The 15014-nt window shown below is 49.1% G+C and overlaps 2 protein-coding genes across 15 annotated transcripts in view; both read right to left on the reverse strand.

Moving 5' to 3' along the window:
- Positions 1 to 15014, reverse strand: part of LOC147718587 (transcriptional regulator Kaiso-like) — a 368583-nt gene that overhangs the window by 194697 nt on the left and 158872 nt on the right. The gene's annotated exons all lie outside the window — the stretch shown is intronic.
- LOC147718588 (transcriptional regulator Kaiso-like) overlaps positions 1 to 15014 on the reverse strand; it is a 189294-nt gene that overhangs the window by 22291 nt on the left and 151989 nt on the right. The window lies entirely within an intron of this gene.

Consider the following 15014-nt stretch of genomic DNA (forward strand, 5'->3'; position numbering starts at 1 on the left):
AACTATAGGCATACTCCTAACTTTCTCATGGAGACTTGAAAGGGCAAACTTGTAATCACCTCACTTTGGAGGCACCTACAGTAATGATATTCCTGATTAGATATTTTCATGAACACAAAATAGTAATGTTTTTCTTTTAAACCAACTCTCATTAGAATTCATTATCTTATTTGGGTCTTTCTTTCTGACCACTTCTACCTAATTCAAACCAAGTGGTATTAATTATTAATTTATAACACCAGACTACAGCCCTGTATCTGTTTGGATGGCCTGTCGTTCAATTTTCTCACTGCTGTATAATGCACAGACATACTTGCAGAACACTTAGGATGATTAAACAAAAAACTGACGTAGGTAACGACTTTGTCTGCAATTGTAGCAGCAGTCTATTTTTGCTGGTAAATCGCACTTCACACTATTACACCAAGGTCGTTCTCAGTAGAATTATAATTCACTCACTTTATACTAACACTGACCGTTTAAAAAGCACTCCACAAACCTAATGGTACCTACAACTCTTTCTGCATTTCTATTTTACAAACCTATGCTATGTTGTGCACATCTTCATATTTTGTCAGCTTAAATATCATTGCTTCTGTCACAACAGATTAAATGTTCCTAGATCTTTTACAATTCTTGGAGTATTCCATGCTGATGCTATCCCAATTTTATTAGCAATTTCTACAACAAAGCTACACGTTCTACTGGATACATGTAAATGGACATGTAAGTTAAGTAATAGTTCTAGTATGGACATAGGCCATCCACGTGCAATCTTCTGCAAAAGTGAAGCTGCCTAATTCTTCAAGCAAGGTACCATCACTAACATTTAACAATTCAGAATTATTTTTCAATTCCTTAGTGTCACAGTAGACAATTATGTTAATCGCGATTCATGTTTATCAAACAAATAAAAAATTTAAAAAAGAAAGAACAATCCAATGTCTACAGATGAATGAAAAGATGGCGAAATTACACCAGTGAACTCATCTCACTTAATTTTGGGCCGTATCAGAGGAAGGTGCTCGATTGCTGGCCCGTAGTTCATATTGCTTTTTTGTACTGAACTGCAAAGTGCTTTGACAGGTTCAGTAATCAAATGTTTTTCTTGGGGTCTGAAGAGAAGAAGTTGAATTGAATAATGACTTTTTTCTCAAACAAAGTGGCTATGCTGGCTATGTTGGTAGTTGTTGGAGGTCATGGTACCTGTTTGAAGTCTGATTGCACAATATGATGGAATACGTTCAGGGGTGGCACTTGAGTCCTATGCAGGCGCTGTACCATGGGCAAATCTAAGAAAGCTCTAACACATTCATCCTTTTGAGAGAATGTATTAAAGAGCTACCTTGGCACTGAGAAATTTGCGTTTTTGTTTCTATGTCAAATGTAGGTTAGATTGCAAAGGTATCTTTGTTACAGTGCTTATTTAGTTTGAGACAAAGAAAGAAAAGGAGGACAATAAGGAAGGATCCCATCCGGACCATATGAGACAAACAAAAAGACCATAGTAAAGGCAAGGGAGTCTGTAGTACATTAGTTATTACCCATCCTAGCAGCACTTATTTGAAGCAACCTGCAAGGCAACAAGAGGGAATGACGGGTTTTGTGGGAACAAGGAGCACTCAGAGGAAAGATGGAAAGGCAGAAGGGAGATACATCAGAGCAAGAGGAACAAGGAATATACATGGGGGAGCGTCGAGAGTGGGTGGCAGGCAGGGTGAATGAGTTTTCAGGGGAAGAGGAAAAAGAACATCTGGCATGTGGGAAGAGGGAGGAATGAGAAGGGGGTGGTTGGGACGCTCAGCACCAAGCATGCTAAACAGGGGAGGAAGGCAGACAGAGAGCATTAGTTGTAAAGTAGTCACTCATGCAGTTAAATGCAAACACTGCATAAGAAGATACACCCCAGTAGCCACAAACCCTCAGAAGAGAGTGAAATACTCCAGGAGATGAAAGAGGCTGGTCCAAAGAAATTATCAGAGGAAAGGGGTGAAAAATAAAGTATAGTGTATGTAAAAGGTCTACGAAGATAGTTGTTCTGTCAAAACAGACCTAACCAGCTTTGGCAAACCCAGTAGGTCTCACGTAACCATTATTGGGCTTTGCCAATGCTTGCTTTTATCCCCAGATGGCTGCCATATACAGGTATGCAGTACAGTACATGCGTGGAAGAGAGAATATAAAGATGAATATATATTTTTTAAAGAATTCTTGATTTACCATTCCAAGATGGCGGGTAGCCATTTCAGAACAGTTAATTTAAAAAAGTCTATGTGCTGAATGCCCTGCAAATGGGGATAATCAAGTGGCCCGGCAATATTGTGCCAATGCTGTACCCACACAATTATTTTTGTAAAATGTTCAAAGGGGAGGATTGGAATGTTGATAGTAAAGGAACACTGTACACTGAATCTGCTGGGTCATCCAAACCTATAAAAATAAAGTGATTTGGGGAGAGATAAGGACAGAATATACCCAATCAAGTGCTAAATAAAACAAAAATCTCGCACATCAACAGTAGTACAAATCATCACACCAGTAAAAAAAAAGCTTGCTCTAGTGACGGGACAAAAAAGAAGAATTGGGATCAAAGCCTGAAAATGGACAGGTAACTCGGGTAGAAAAGAAAGTCATCTGATCATGAGCAAGGGGCTAGCACACAGTCCATTCTACTATAGACAATAGGTCTTAAACAGAGAGAGAAAGCTGTCAGCAGACGAGCCCATAGTCCTCTGCTTAAATTCTCCTCTTCTACAGCGCTATTTTCATACAAGTCCAGCATGCGTGGGCTGCTACTCAAATAAGAACACTTACCAGCACCACACATCTGAAATGTGGAGAAATGAAAATTTCCTTTGTATTCCACTGGAGCACAGAGCTTCACTTGCAGGCAATATGGCAGGAAAATGCCATTTAGGAGAATCTATGCAAGCATTGCAACATGGATGGTGACAGAACAGACAGTCCTATCAAAACAAAGATTTGGAGAAAAACAACTACAAGTCAATGTAGGATAGTTTATATATACTTATACAGGGAGTCCTCTAAAAGGTCTATAAAAAGACGTGCCGTGAATGGGGGAGTGAGTGACAGGGTAAAACTGGGATACAAAATAGGCCCCAATACCCAAATAAAGTGGGGCCTTTTAGTAAATTCGAAAACTAAAAAAAAGTGACTCATGTCAGCAAATTGGGACGGTTTTTATCTTACAAAGACAGGCTGTCTACGTTTTTTGCATGGTATGGAAGCCTCCATGGATTTTAATTTGATGCAAGCAATGCTAGTGTTAATATCAGGGAAATCAATAGTTAAATCTTTCCCAGCAGACTGTGAATCAGGCCCACAAACAACCAAAAAATAGTCCATAACTAACCTGAAGGAGGATCTGCAAAGAAGGCAGACTGGCACCCAATAGGCTGGCAAAGAAGCTGGTCTGCGGGCGGCAAAGAGGGGAGCATGCAGGCACGATCCACAAGAGGCCCCCTGCTGCCGTCCTCAATGGTGGCAGAGAGAGTTCAGACTGACGAGATCAGTATGCGGGCAGCGTGGGGAAAAAGCAGACTGCGGCAACGCAACTGTCTGCAAAGGGAGCAAGAAGCTCTCTGAAAGGCCCCGTAAAAGTCAGCTGTGAATGCTGAACAGCTGACTTAAGTGCCGTTCTTCCTGCCGGCTTTGTGACATCACTGAGGCTATGAGTAAACACAAATGAGCCTCTGGAACATGCACAATAAAGCTGCTATCGCGCTAACTCCAGCGGCCCTCTTTTGTGTTTATTGAGAGTCTCGGTTAGCACGCTACAAATGCCCCGGTTTTATGCAAAAGGTCAGAGGTCCGCCTTGTAAGGTCTGCCGACTCGCTGTAGCCCTACGGACCTTACTCCGAGTACTGTGGCACTAAGCAGTGTTGACTGAGTTCGTCCACCCTGGTTAGGTTTCGTCTGGCGTCCGCTGCGCAGCAGCGTTCGCGCAGGCAAAATCTTATGTTTCAACAGTATCAGGCTAGCCATTGGAACAGAGATGCGTCACTCATTCCCAAGCAGATTCGTGGGCGTTCCTGTGTTTTTTCTCGCTCTCTGCCCCTTTGTGAACGTCATTGCGGCGGTGGGCGTTTACTTTTTGTTTTTTTTGCAGCCTTTTATTTAGTCATTTGCCCCGACCGCCGCCGGAAGTCGTCCTCTGGTGAGTGCTTGCTGCTGTGCTGTCCTGCCCCCCACCCCCTCTGTTCGTGCTTGCTGTCCTGCCTTCCCCCGCCCCCTCTCCCGCTGTCCGAAAGTATTCTCCCGCTCGTCTGCTTTGCCACATGTTATATCTGCAGATATAACATGTTATATCTATCAGATGACTGAGCGCTAGATGCATACGCCTGCAACTTTGAAGCGGAGCTTAAGTCCTTGACAAAACGGCCCAGACTTCCCATCCTGTGCACCGGACAGGTTGAGGGAAGCAAAGTCTCCGTCACGCCGATTCCTAGGGTCACTGTGAGATGGACCAGGATCTACCATTGAATTTGGCTGGAAGTCTGCAGCTGTTGGTATCTTGTGGCCCTCATGTAGTCAACTGGACACTGATTTATTATCACGGAGAGCTTCAAGCTACAGGACACGTTCCACCCCCCCCACCCCCGATGAACGGGATGTCAGCTCAGGGGCACGAACGTTAACTGGGCTCCTTCGTCCTGCTGAACGGTGTGAACGACTTCCATCGACGGCTGTGAGTGGTGCGCACAATGCTGCCATAAGCCCCTTGTCCCATCCAGGATGAGAAATGCGTGGAGTTTCTCCAGGACCCGAGGTACACAGTCAACGAGCGTCACATGTTTATGCCCAGGCAGCGCACTCAGCCAGCATTCGCCTTCACTGGGAGCTATGCTTCATATGCGAAAACGAACACTGAGCAGAGTCCCCTGCTGCTCTCCTGCCCTCCGGTCGCTTTGTAATACATTTGCCTGATCGCTTCAGGGGTTGTCCATCTGAGCCTTGCAGGGGAGTGGTGTTGGTGACCTACGAGCCCAGCCCTGCAAACGTCTGGGTCCTTGGCACTCCTACCCCCACCCCCTTTATCAGGCTGCATGGTGATATCGAGATGCCGGACCTCTCCGGATCTTACCATGAACTTATAGCACCCCTCCTACCTGCCCGTTACGGGTTGCTGCCTAATTACCGAAGCACAAGCCCAGTTACAAGAAATAGGCATGCAAAAGATTTGGGCCCATTCATCAACTCTCCACATTAATATGAAAGCCTGAACTCACAAGTAAGAGAGTGCTCTGTTTGTTTCCTGCTCTTAAGAAGCTGGATAAACTCGGACAAGAAGCTCTCTTAACGGGATTAATTCCTGCCCATTGCCCTACCTCATTGCTCCCTTTCTGTGTATTAAACTAATTGCCACACTACTCAGCGGTGTGACAGTTTCGCTCTCCTCATGGATCTGTACCGAACATGACTTATGGCTAAATAGGAAGAACTATTATTAATCTTTTTGGAGGCTTTATCCAAAAAGAGACTTTGGACTTCCCCCCCCCCCTTTAAAACTATCATAGAGATAACGAAAATAGGACCAGTCAACAGCAATTGAAAGAGGACAACAGCCTTACCCAACACATTAACTGAAAGTGCAGAAAGTGATAAAGGACTATCCTCCAGGACCAACCATCAGTAGCAAAAGAAGCAGCCATCTTGAACTACCTTCAAGAACAATCAAAGGAGTGATAAGGGCCCTGTTTGGTGAGAGGGGTAAGTGCTTGCTGCTGTCCTGCCCCCCCCCCCCTATGCGTGCTTGCTGTCCTGCTTTCCCCGCCCCCCCTCCCAGTGTCCGTGTCTCCATTCCCACCCCCCCTCCGTTGCTTTTTTTAATGTTCCGTTCCACATTCTTAAGGGCCCTGTTTGGTGAGAGGGATAAGGCGACCATGAAAGTATTCTCCCGCTCGTCTGCTTTGCCACATGTTATATCTGCAGTTATAGGGCTTCGAAATGAGTAGTCCGCCATTTCTGAGCCACATTATCATAACCGGTCATTTCCGCTGACATTTACCAGCTGCTTTGATTTGTGGGTCAGGGGCAGTTTTGGAGGGGTGAGCAAGGGCCTGGAAGGGCAGAAAAGACGCTAGGGGAGAAGTATCTGCTCGTCCCGTGGCGCCGCAGAGACGGGGCAGTTGCTGGGCATACCTCTGCCCGCAACCCATGCCCGTCTCCAGCCACAGTGTTAGTCTGGGCGGAGCTTGTTAAAGTGGCCACTGTTAACTTCCGGTCGGGAGACTAAGGAGGATGGAGAGGGTGCTCTGCCTCAGTGAGGCCCATTCGTGCCAGCTTTAGGGTGGTGCGACTGGTTCCGAGGGGGCACACGTCGCATGACAGGCTGATGCGAGATAGGAGCAGCCTGCAGGATCTTTGTGTACACACATCAGGGGATAATAAGAAAGGAGTGATAACTCTGGTGATTAATGAACTTGATGGAGAAATCAGTGACTCACAGATCTGACTCGTGATAAAATAGGGTTAATGTTCCCAATGCAAAGCACAAAGTATCATGCAGCTCGCAGATTTAAATGTGTGTGTGGCTCTGGGTGTGTGTGTGTGCGTGGCTCTGGGTGTGTGTGGGTGTGTGTGGCTGTGTGTGTGTGTGTGTGTGTGTGTGTGTGTGGCTCTGGGGGTGTGTGGGTGTGTGTGTGTGGCTCTGGGTGTGTGGGTGTGTGTGTGTGGCGCTCTGGGTGTGTGGGGGGTGTGTGTGTGGCTCTGGGTGTGTGTGTGTGTGTGTGTGTGTGTGTGTGGCCCTGGGTGTGTGTGTGTGTGGCCCTGTGTGTGTGTGTGTGGCTCTGGGTGTGTGTGTGTGTGTGTGTGTGTGTGTGTGTGTGTGGCTCTGGGGGGGTGTGTGTGTGTGTGGCTCTGGGTGTGTGTGTGTGTGTGTGTGGCTCTGGGTGTGTGTGTGTGTGTGGCTCTGGGTGTGTGTGTGTGTGTGTGTGTGTGTGTCGCTCTGGGTGTGTGTGTGTGTGTGTGGCTCTGGGTGTGTGTGTGTGGCTCTGGGTGTGGGTGTGTGTGTGTGTCTCTGGGTGTGTGGGTGGGTGGGTGTGTGTGGCCATGGGTATGTGTGTGTGTGTGTGGCCATGGGTGTGTGTGTGTGTGTGTGTGTGTGTGTGTCTGTGGCCCTGGGTGTGGGTGTGTGTGTGTGTGTGTGTGTGCGTGGCCCTGGGTGTGTGTGTGTGTGTGTGTGTGTGTGTATGTGCGTGGCCCTGGGTGTGTGTGTGTGTGGCCCTGGGTGTGGGTGTGGGTGTGTGTGTGTGTGTGTGTGGCTCTGGGTGTGTGTGTGTGTGTGTGGCTCTGGGTGTGTGTGTGTGTGTGTGTGTGTGTGTGTGTGTGTGTGTGTGTGGCTCTGGGGGTGTGTGTGTGTGGCTCTGGGTGTGTGTGTGTGGCTCTGGGTGTGTGTGTGTGGCTCTGGGTGTGTGTGTGGGTGTGGCTGGCTCTGGGTGTGTGTGTGTGGGTGTGGCTGGCTCTGGGTGTGTGGCTCTGGGTGTGTGTGTGGCTCTGGGTGTGTGTGGGTGTGGCTGGCTCTGTGGGTGTGGCTGGCTCTGGGTGTGTGGCTGGCTCTGGGTGTGTGGCTGGCTCTGGGTGTGTGTCTGGCTCTGGGTGTGTGTCTGGCTCTGGGTGTGTGTCTGGCTCTGGGTGTGTGTCTGGCTCTGGGTGTGTGTCTGGCTCTGGGTGTGTGTGGGTGTGGCTGGCTCTGGGTGAGAGAGTGTGTGGCTCTGTGTGTGTGTTTGTGTGTGGCTGGCTCTGGGTGTGTGTGTGGCTGGCTCTGGGTGGGTGTGTGGCTGGCTCTGGGTGGGTGTGTGGCTGGCTCTGGGTGGGTGTGTGCGGCTGGCTCTGGGTGGGTGTGTGCGGCTGGCTCTGGGTGGGTGTGTGCGGCTGGCTCTGGGTGGGTGTGTGCGGCTGGCTCTGGGTGGGTGTGTGCGGCTGGCTCTGGGTGGGTGTGTGCGGCTGGCTCTGGGTGGGTGTGTGCGGCTGGCTCTGGGTGGGTGTGTGCGGCTGGCTCTGGGGGTGTGTGTGTGTGGCTGGCTCTGGGGGTGTGTGTTTGGCTGGCTCTGGGGGTGTGTGTGTGGCTGGCTCTGGGGGTGTGTGTGTGGCTGGCTCTGGGGGTGTGTGTGTGGCTGGCTCTGGGGGTGTGTGTGGCTGGCTCTGGGGGTGTGTGTGTGGCTGGCTCTGGGGGTGTGTGTGTGGCTGGCTCTGGGGGTGTGTGTGTGGCTGGCTCTGGGGGTGTGTGTGGCTGGCTCTGGGGGTGTGTGTGGCTGGCTCTGGGGGTGTGTGTGTGGCTGGCTCTGGGGGTGTGTGTGTGGCTGGCTCTGGGGGTGTGTGTGTGGCTGGCTCTGGGGGGGTGTGTGTGGCTGGCTCTGGGGGGGGTGTGTGTGGCTGGCTCTGGGTGTGTGTGTGTGGCTCTGGGTGTGTGTGTGTGGCTCTGGGTGTGTGTGTGTGTGTGGCTCTGGGTGTGTGTGTGTGGCTCTGGGTGTGTGTGTGTGTGTGTGGCTCTGGGTGTGTGTGTGTGTGTGTGGCTCTGGGTGTGTGTGTGTGTGTGTGTGGCTCTGGGTGTGTGTGTGTGTGTGGCTCTGGGTGGGTGTGTGTGTGTGGCTCTGGGTGTGTGTGTGTGTGTGGCTCTGGGTGTGTGTGGCTCTGGGTGTGTGTGTGTTTGGCTCTGGGTGTGTGTGTGTGGTAGTAATTGCTGTCTGCTGAGCTCGTCCGTAGGGTACAATAGGTCTCACATTTGCGAGAGATTAAGCTAATGGGAATGTAAATGACAATGCCATTTTATTTATCTGTTTTCAAAACCAACACAAATACAAATTTTGTCCTTTACAATGACAATAGCTCTAACTTTTCCAAAGGCGAAACCATTGCATTGTAAGGAATATGCTACTTACTAGTATGCATCTGTTCTTGGCATGTAGGGCTGCTGACACACATATCTGTGCATAGATCACCGCCTAGTGTTGGGTCCAGATAATTGCACATTGTTGTCCTGGAAGAGTCTTCGAAGTATCACGAGATAGGTGGCTCTTCCCCTGGACTACAGTGCGCATGGGCATCCTCTCCATCCTCATGTTTTTCGCCATTGTGGCAGGGATGGAGTATGATACAGTAAGTGATGTCCATGCGATAGAATAATTCTGAGTGCTACAGCTGCAACAGGCACCGGGGAGGAGGGAGGGCGATATGAATGTCAGCAGCCCTACATGCCAAGAACAGATGCATACTGGTAAGTAGCATATTCCGTTCGAGGCATGTGGGCTGCTGAATTCATATCTGTGCATAGAATGTATAGCAGTCTCACTCTTAGCGGTGGTTGCCCGTGCCAGCTGCAGCAGCCTGAAAAAGAGTCTTGAGCACAGCCTGTCCTACAGCTGCTTGGAGTGTACATCTACGCAGTAGTGTTTGGTAAATGTATATATGGTAGTCCATGTGGCTGCTCTACATAGGTCTTCTAGAGGAATGTTTCCCAGGAAAGCCATGGATGCCCCTAACTTGGGTGTGTGTGGCTGGGGGAACTGTTGATGTGCGTTTAGCTTTCTGATAACAAATTTGAATGCACTTAACAATCCATCTGCCTATACCAAATTTTGAAATGGGGTTGCCTTTGTGCTGTGGTGAAAAGGCAACAAACAGTTGTTTAGTTTTCCTGAAAGGTTTCGTTCTGTCTATATAGTACAGGAGAGCTCTGTTAACATCCAGGGTATGTAGAGCTCTTTCTGCCACTGAATCTGGATTTGGGAAGAACACTGGCAGTTCGATTGATGTGAAACAGGGAGACCACCTTCGGCATAAAGTTAGGGTTTGTACGCAGCACTACCCTATTTGCATTAATTTGTATGAATGGTTCCTGAATAGTTAGGGCTTGTAGCTCACTAACTCTCCTAAGTGAGGTAATCGCCACTAAGAAAGCCACTTTCCACGTTAGGAATTGAATCTCACACGAGTGTAGAGGTTCGAAAGGAGGGCCCATTAGTCTGGTTAGAACCACGTTAAGGTTCCAGACAGGCGAAGGTGGGTGTCTTGGAGGATTCACTTGTTCGAGTCCTTCCATAAAAGCTTTAATAGCAGGTACTCTGAAGAGTGAAAGGTGTTGCCTGTTCTGAAGATAAGCTGCCACCGCAGCCAAATGTATGCGTATGGAACTGTAGGCTAGATTGCATCTATGTAAATGTAACAGGTAACATATGATGTTTTGAGTGGATGCATCTAGCGGATTTATGTTGTTATTGGTACAATAGATGACAAATCGTTTCCACTTCGCCGCATAGCATGCTCTGGTTGTAGGTCTTCTTGCCTCTTTGATAATGTCCATACAGTCAGGAGGCAAGTTCAGGTAACCAAACTCTATAACCTCAGGAGCCAGATCGCAAGGTTCAACTGTTGCGGATCTGGGTGCTGAATGTCTCCATGGCTCTGCGTTAAAAGACTGGGTGTTCGGCGCAGCCTTTGATGAGGCACCACGGAAAGTTCTAGGAACGTGGTGTACCATGGTTGCCTCGCCCACGTTGGAGCAACTAGGATGAGTGTCATGGAGTGTTGTCGCAGTTTGCTTGCCACTAGTGGTATGAGCCGGGCTGGGGAAAAAGCGTATACGCAAACCTGCCTGACCAGCTCATCCATATCGCATTGCCCTGAGACTGCGGATCTGGAAACCTGGCGGCGAAGTTTTGGCATTTTGCGTTTTCCCTTGTGGCGAACAGGTCTATCTCTGGGTGACCCCACTGTTGGAAGTACGGTTGCAGCACTGAGGGATGTATCTCCCACTCTTGCATCTGGTGGCTGTGTCTGATGAGCAGATACGCCATCTGGTTGTCTTTGCCAGGGAGGTGTTCCGCCATGAGGAATATGTTCCTTTGAATGGCCCACTTCCACATGCTTTGCGCTAGGTGTGACAACTGTGGAGAGTGTGTCCCTCCCTGCTTCTGTATGTAGTACATGGCAGTCATGTTGTCCGTCCGGATCAACACGACTTTGTTGCACAAATGCACCTTGAACGCCTTCATTGCCATGAAGATTGCCATCAGTTCCAATAGGTTGATATGCATCTTCCTTTGCTGTGTCGTCCATATTCCCTGCACTGTGTAATGGAGGACATGCGCTCCCCAGCCCAGGAGAGATGCATCCGTCGTCAGCACTATTTGCGGCACAGGCTCTTGGAACGGTCGTCCCCTGCAAAGGTTTTGTGGGTTCCACCAATGCAGAGAGTGATATGCGCGACCGGTCACCAACACTAGGTCTTTTAATTGTCCCTGATCCTGGTTCCACTGCCGTGCTAAGCACTCCTGAAGCGGACGCATGTGTAGTCTCGCGTGTGGGACTATGAAGATGCAGGAGGCCATCATGCCTATCAACTGCATAAACACCCTTGCTGTGAGCGAGTGTTGGGGTCTGAATTTCTCAATTAGTAATTGAATGCTGTTGATTCTTGCTGAGTTTGGCTGTGCCCTTGCTACCAGAGTGTCTATCGTTGCCCCCAGGTATTGTTGTATGTGGGCAGGTTGAAGATCGGACTTTGGGTAGTTCAATGAGAATCCGAGGCTGTGGAGGAGGTGAATAGTGCGAGAGATGTGGCTGGCACATTGCTGGATTGACTTTGCTTGGATGAGCCAGTCGTCCAGATATGGGTAGACGTGGACATGGTTTCTTCTTTAGTGCGCTGCTACCGTCGCTAGGCACTTGGTAAACACCCTGGGGGCAGTTGTCACCCCGAAAGGTAGTACCTTGAACTGGTAATGTTGATTTTGTATGGTAAACCTGAGATACTTCCTGTGAGCAGGATGTATTGGTATGTGGAAGTATGCGTCCTTTAGGTCTAGCGTTGCTAGGAAGTCTCCCTGAGTGAGCAACGGCAGAACCTGTTGTAAGGTGAGCATATGAAAATGTTCTGACAAGATGTATTTATTTAGGGGCCTGAGGTCCAGTATGGGCCTGAGAGACCCGTCCTTTTTGGGTATTAAGAAGTACAGCGAGTATACCCCTGTGCCTTGTTCTTGAATGGGGACGAGTTCTATGGCCCCCTTTTGCAGCATGCTGATAACTTCTTGCTGCAATAAGTCTATGTGCTCTGCGGACATAGGACGGTGTCTTGGGGTATATTGGGTGGAGTGGAAGTGAACTCTAGACAATAGCTGTACCGAATAAGTTGTCTCACCCACCTGTCTGTAGTAATGCTCTCCCAGACTGGCAGGAACTGTTGTAATCTCCCCCCGACTGGTGTTACATGGTCGGGGGCAGTGACAAGACGTCACTGTTTATTATTGGCAGAGGATCTGGTGTTGTTGTTCCCTCGTCCTCTGCCTTTGCAGCTGTTTCCACGGTATCCACCTCTATTGTTTTTAGTATAGGTGGTCTGCGTACCTCATTTATTGTATGGACTTTGTTGTGATGCCTGGCCTCGCGTGGCTCCTCTTTTACTGGAGCGACGAAAGGAACCTCCCCTGAACTGTTGGGACTGCAAGGCACCCATAGACTTGGCTGTTTGTGTCTTTTTTTTAATCTTTTCTAAGATTGTGTCTACATCAGGCCCAAATAAAAAAATCAGGGTTTACAGGCTGATTTAGTAATGTGGTCTGAATTTCAGGTTTGAATCCAGAGATTCGCAACCAAGCATGTCTCCTGAGCAAGACACTAGTGTTAATGGCCCTGGCTGCAGTGTCTGCTGCGTCTAGCGCGTATTTGATGGATGCGTTTGTTATGAGCTTCCCCTCTTGGATAAGCATTTCTGCACCTTCTTTATAGGCCTCTGGCAAATGTTGAAGCAGTTGCTCTAAAGTGTCATAATGCGCCCTACCGTATCTGGGTAATAGGGCCTGTGTATTGGAAATTCTCCAGATATTAGCTGCTTGAGCAGCCACCCTTTTCCCTGAAGCTTCCAATACTTTCGATTCCTTGTCTGGAGGAGGAGCATCACCCGTAGTTTGCGAGTTGGCTCGCTTACGAGCATTTGAGACAACCAGAGAGTCCAATGGCAACTGTCCCTTAATATATGTAGGGTCCACAGGCGCCGGTCTGTATTTTCTTTCAATCCTGGGGTTGATAACCCTTGCTCTAGTGGTTTCTTTGAAAATGTCCCCAGCATGTTTAAGGACACCTTTTAGCATTGGCAAAGTTTTAACAGATTTCTCTGAAGTGGAGAAAGTGTCGAACAGGAAGTCCTCCTCAACTGGGTCAGCGTGCATGTCCACATCATGATTTAACGCTGCCTTTTCAATCAAAGCGTTGAGCGCAGCTGTATCTTCCATTGGGGAAGTCTTAACAGGATAAGAAGGAGTATCTGGAATAGTCTGTGACTCCCCCTGGTCAGCAGGGTCGTCCAGGCCGGAGTCTGGTCATCCAGATCCGTGTCCACAGGGTAATGATATTGTTCATTATCGTCATACCCCATATCTTCAGCAGTGGGTGTTGGAGAATATGCAGAAGTGTCCTAGCCATGGTACCTTACAGTCTCAAAAAGGACAGGCGACGTTGAAGAATCCCTCTTCTTCTTGAGTGGGATTTTGTATGATTCCAGAGGATGTTCTGACCTTATCTTCCTTTGATAGATAGTAAGTCTACCAGATTCGGAGTCGATATGGAGCTTTGACTGGTCATTATACGAGGGCTCCTGATACAAAACATCCTCTTCTAGAGGATGAGTCCTTTTTCCCAACGACACCTTCTTGGTTGTTTCGACCCCAGGCTTCGGATCGAGCGCTTTAGGGCGCGCAGTCGGGGGCAGACCGAATTTTATTGGCGGCACAGTGTCTTTAGACAGACCGACCTTCTTCGGGGCCGGCGTCGATGGAGGCCCGACTGATTTTTCCTTTTCGCCAGTAAGTTGATGTCCTTGAGTCGACTTCGGCGCTTGTGGCGTCGGAGGCGCGCTCTTTTGTTTCGGCTCGATGTTGTCTTTCGAGGCGCTTTTGGATTTCGACTCGAGGCCTTTGACGAGCTGGGGCCTGTTGACTAGATGCTTCGGATCGAGAAGCTTCCGAGACTAGAGTCCTTTGTGTCGCTTGATTTTGTAGACATTGATTTCGTCGGCTCGACGTGCTTGGATTTGATGGTGGACTTTAGCGCACCGATCCTCGGCTCGACACTCTTCAACTTCGACCCCGTAGGGTCGTCGACACCTCTTTTGTTCGTCGACTCAGATGTGTTGGAGCTCTTCGATCCGAAGACTGATTTTAGCAGTTTCGGTTTTGACTCGAGGGCTTTCGGTTTCGTTTTTAGGAACTGGACCGAGGGCTCATGTGATAGATTCTTAGCGGGGCCTTGACGCGGGGCTATAGAATGGTCTGGGAAGATCTTGGCTAAGGCCTTCTGGCGATGACTCGACTTGAGCCCTTGGAAGTCTTTGAGTGTCTGTGTCGGGCCCTGTGCCCACCGCTGGGCCTGGTTCATCGCTTGAGTCGTCAACGGCTCCGATGGGGGATACGTCGTCCCTTACCTCGACGACGTTTTCATCCTAGACGTTCGCCTCGTCGTCTTCATAATATTTGGAGTCATGCTCCGAGCCGGGATCCGACAGCTGTTCTGGATCCTCAGTGTCGACGATTTAATCGTCTTCTGCGTCGAAGATATTCACCGGGTCGGGCACCGGCTGCGACATAGTTTGCCTCGCTGCACGTCGGAGTCTAAGCGTCTTCTTTGACCTGAATCGAGCACAAGCTAGACAGCTGTCTTCATTGTGCTCCGGTGATAAGCACGTGTTGCACACTGGGTGTACATCGATGTGCGGGTATTTAGAGTTACGAAGGGGGCATCGTTTGAACGGTCTCTGTTCCATCGACGATCGTCACCGGCGTTGAAAAGGCCACGCGGCTCTCTTCGACGTCCTGCTTAAGAATAACTGGAACAAGATTTCGGCACCGATCGAAACAATACCGACGCCTCAAAGGCCTTTAGAAAAGTTTCCGAACTTGAGTAAAGAAAATACATCCGAACCCAATGGTGGAAAAAAACAATCTGAGGATGGAGAGAATGCCCATGCGCACTGTAGTTCGGGGGAGGAGCCACCTATCTC

Source organism: Lissotriton vulgaris, chromosome 4_1 (assembly GCF_964263255.1).
Source record: "Lissotriton vulgaris chromosome 4_1, aLisVul1.2, whole genome shotgun sequence".
Lineage (NCBI taxonomy): Eukaryota > Metazoa > Chordata > Amphibia > Caudata > Salamandridae > Lissotriton > Lissotriton vulgaris.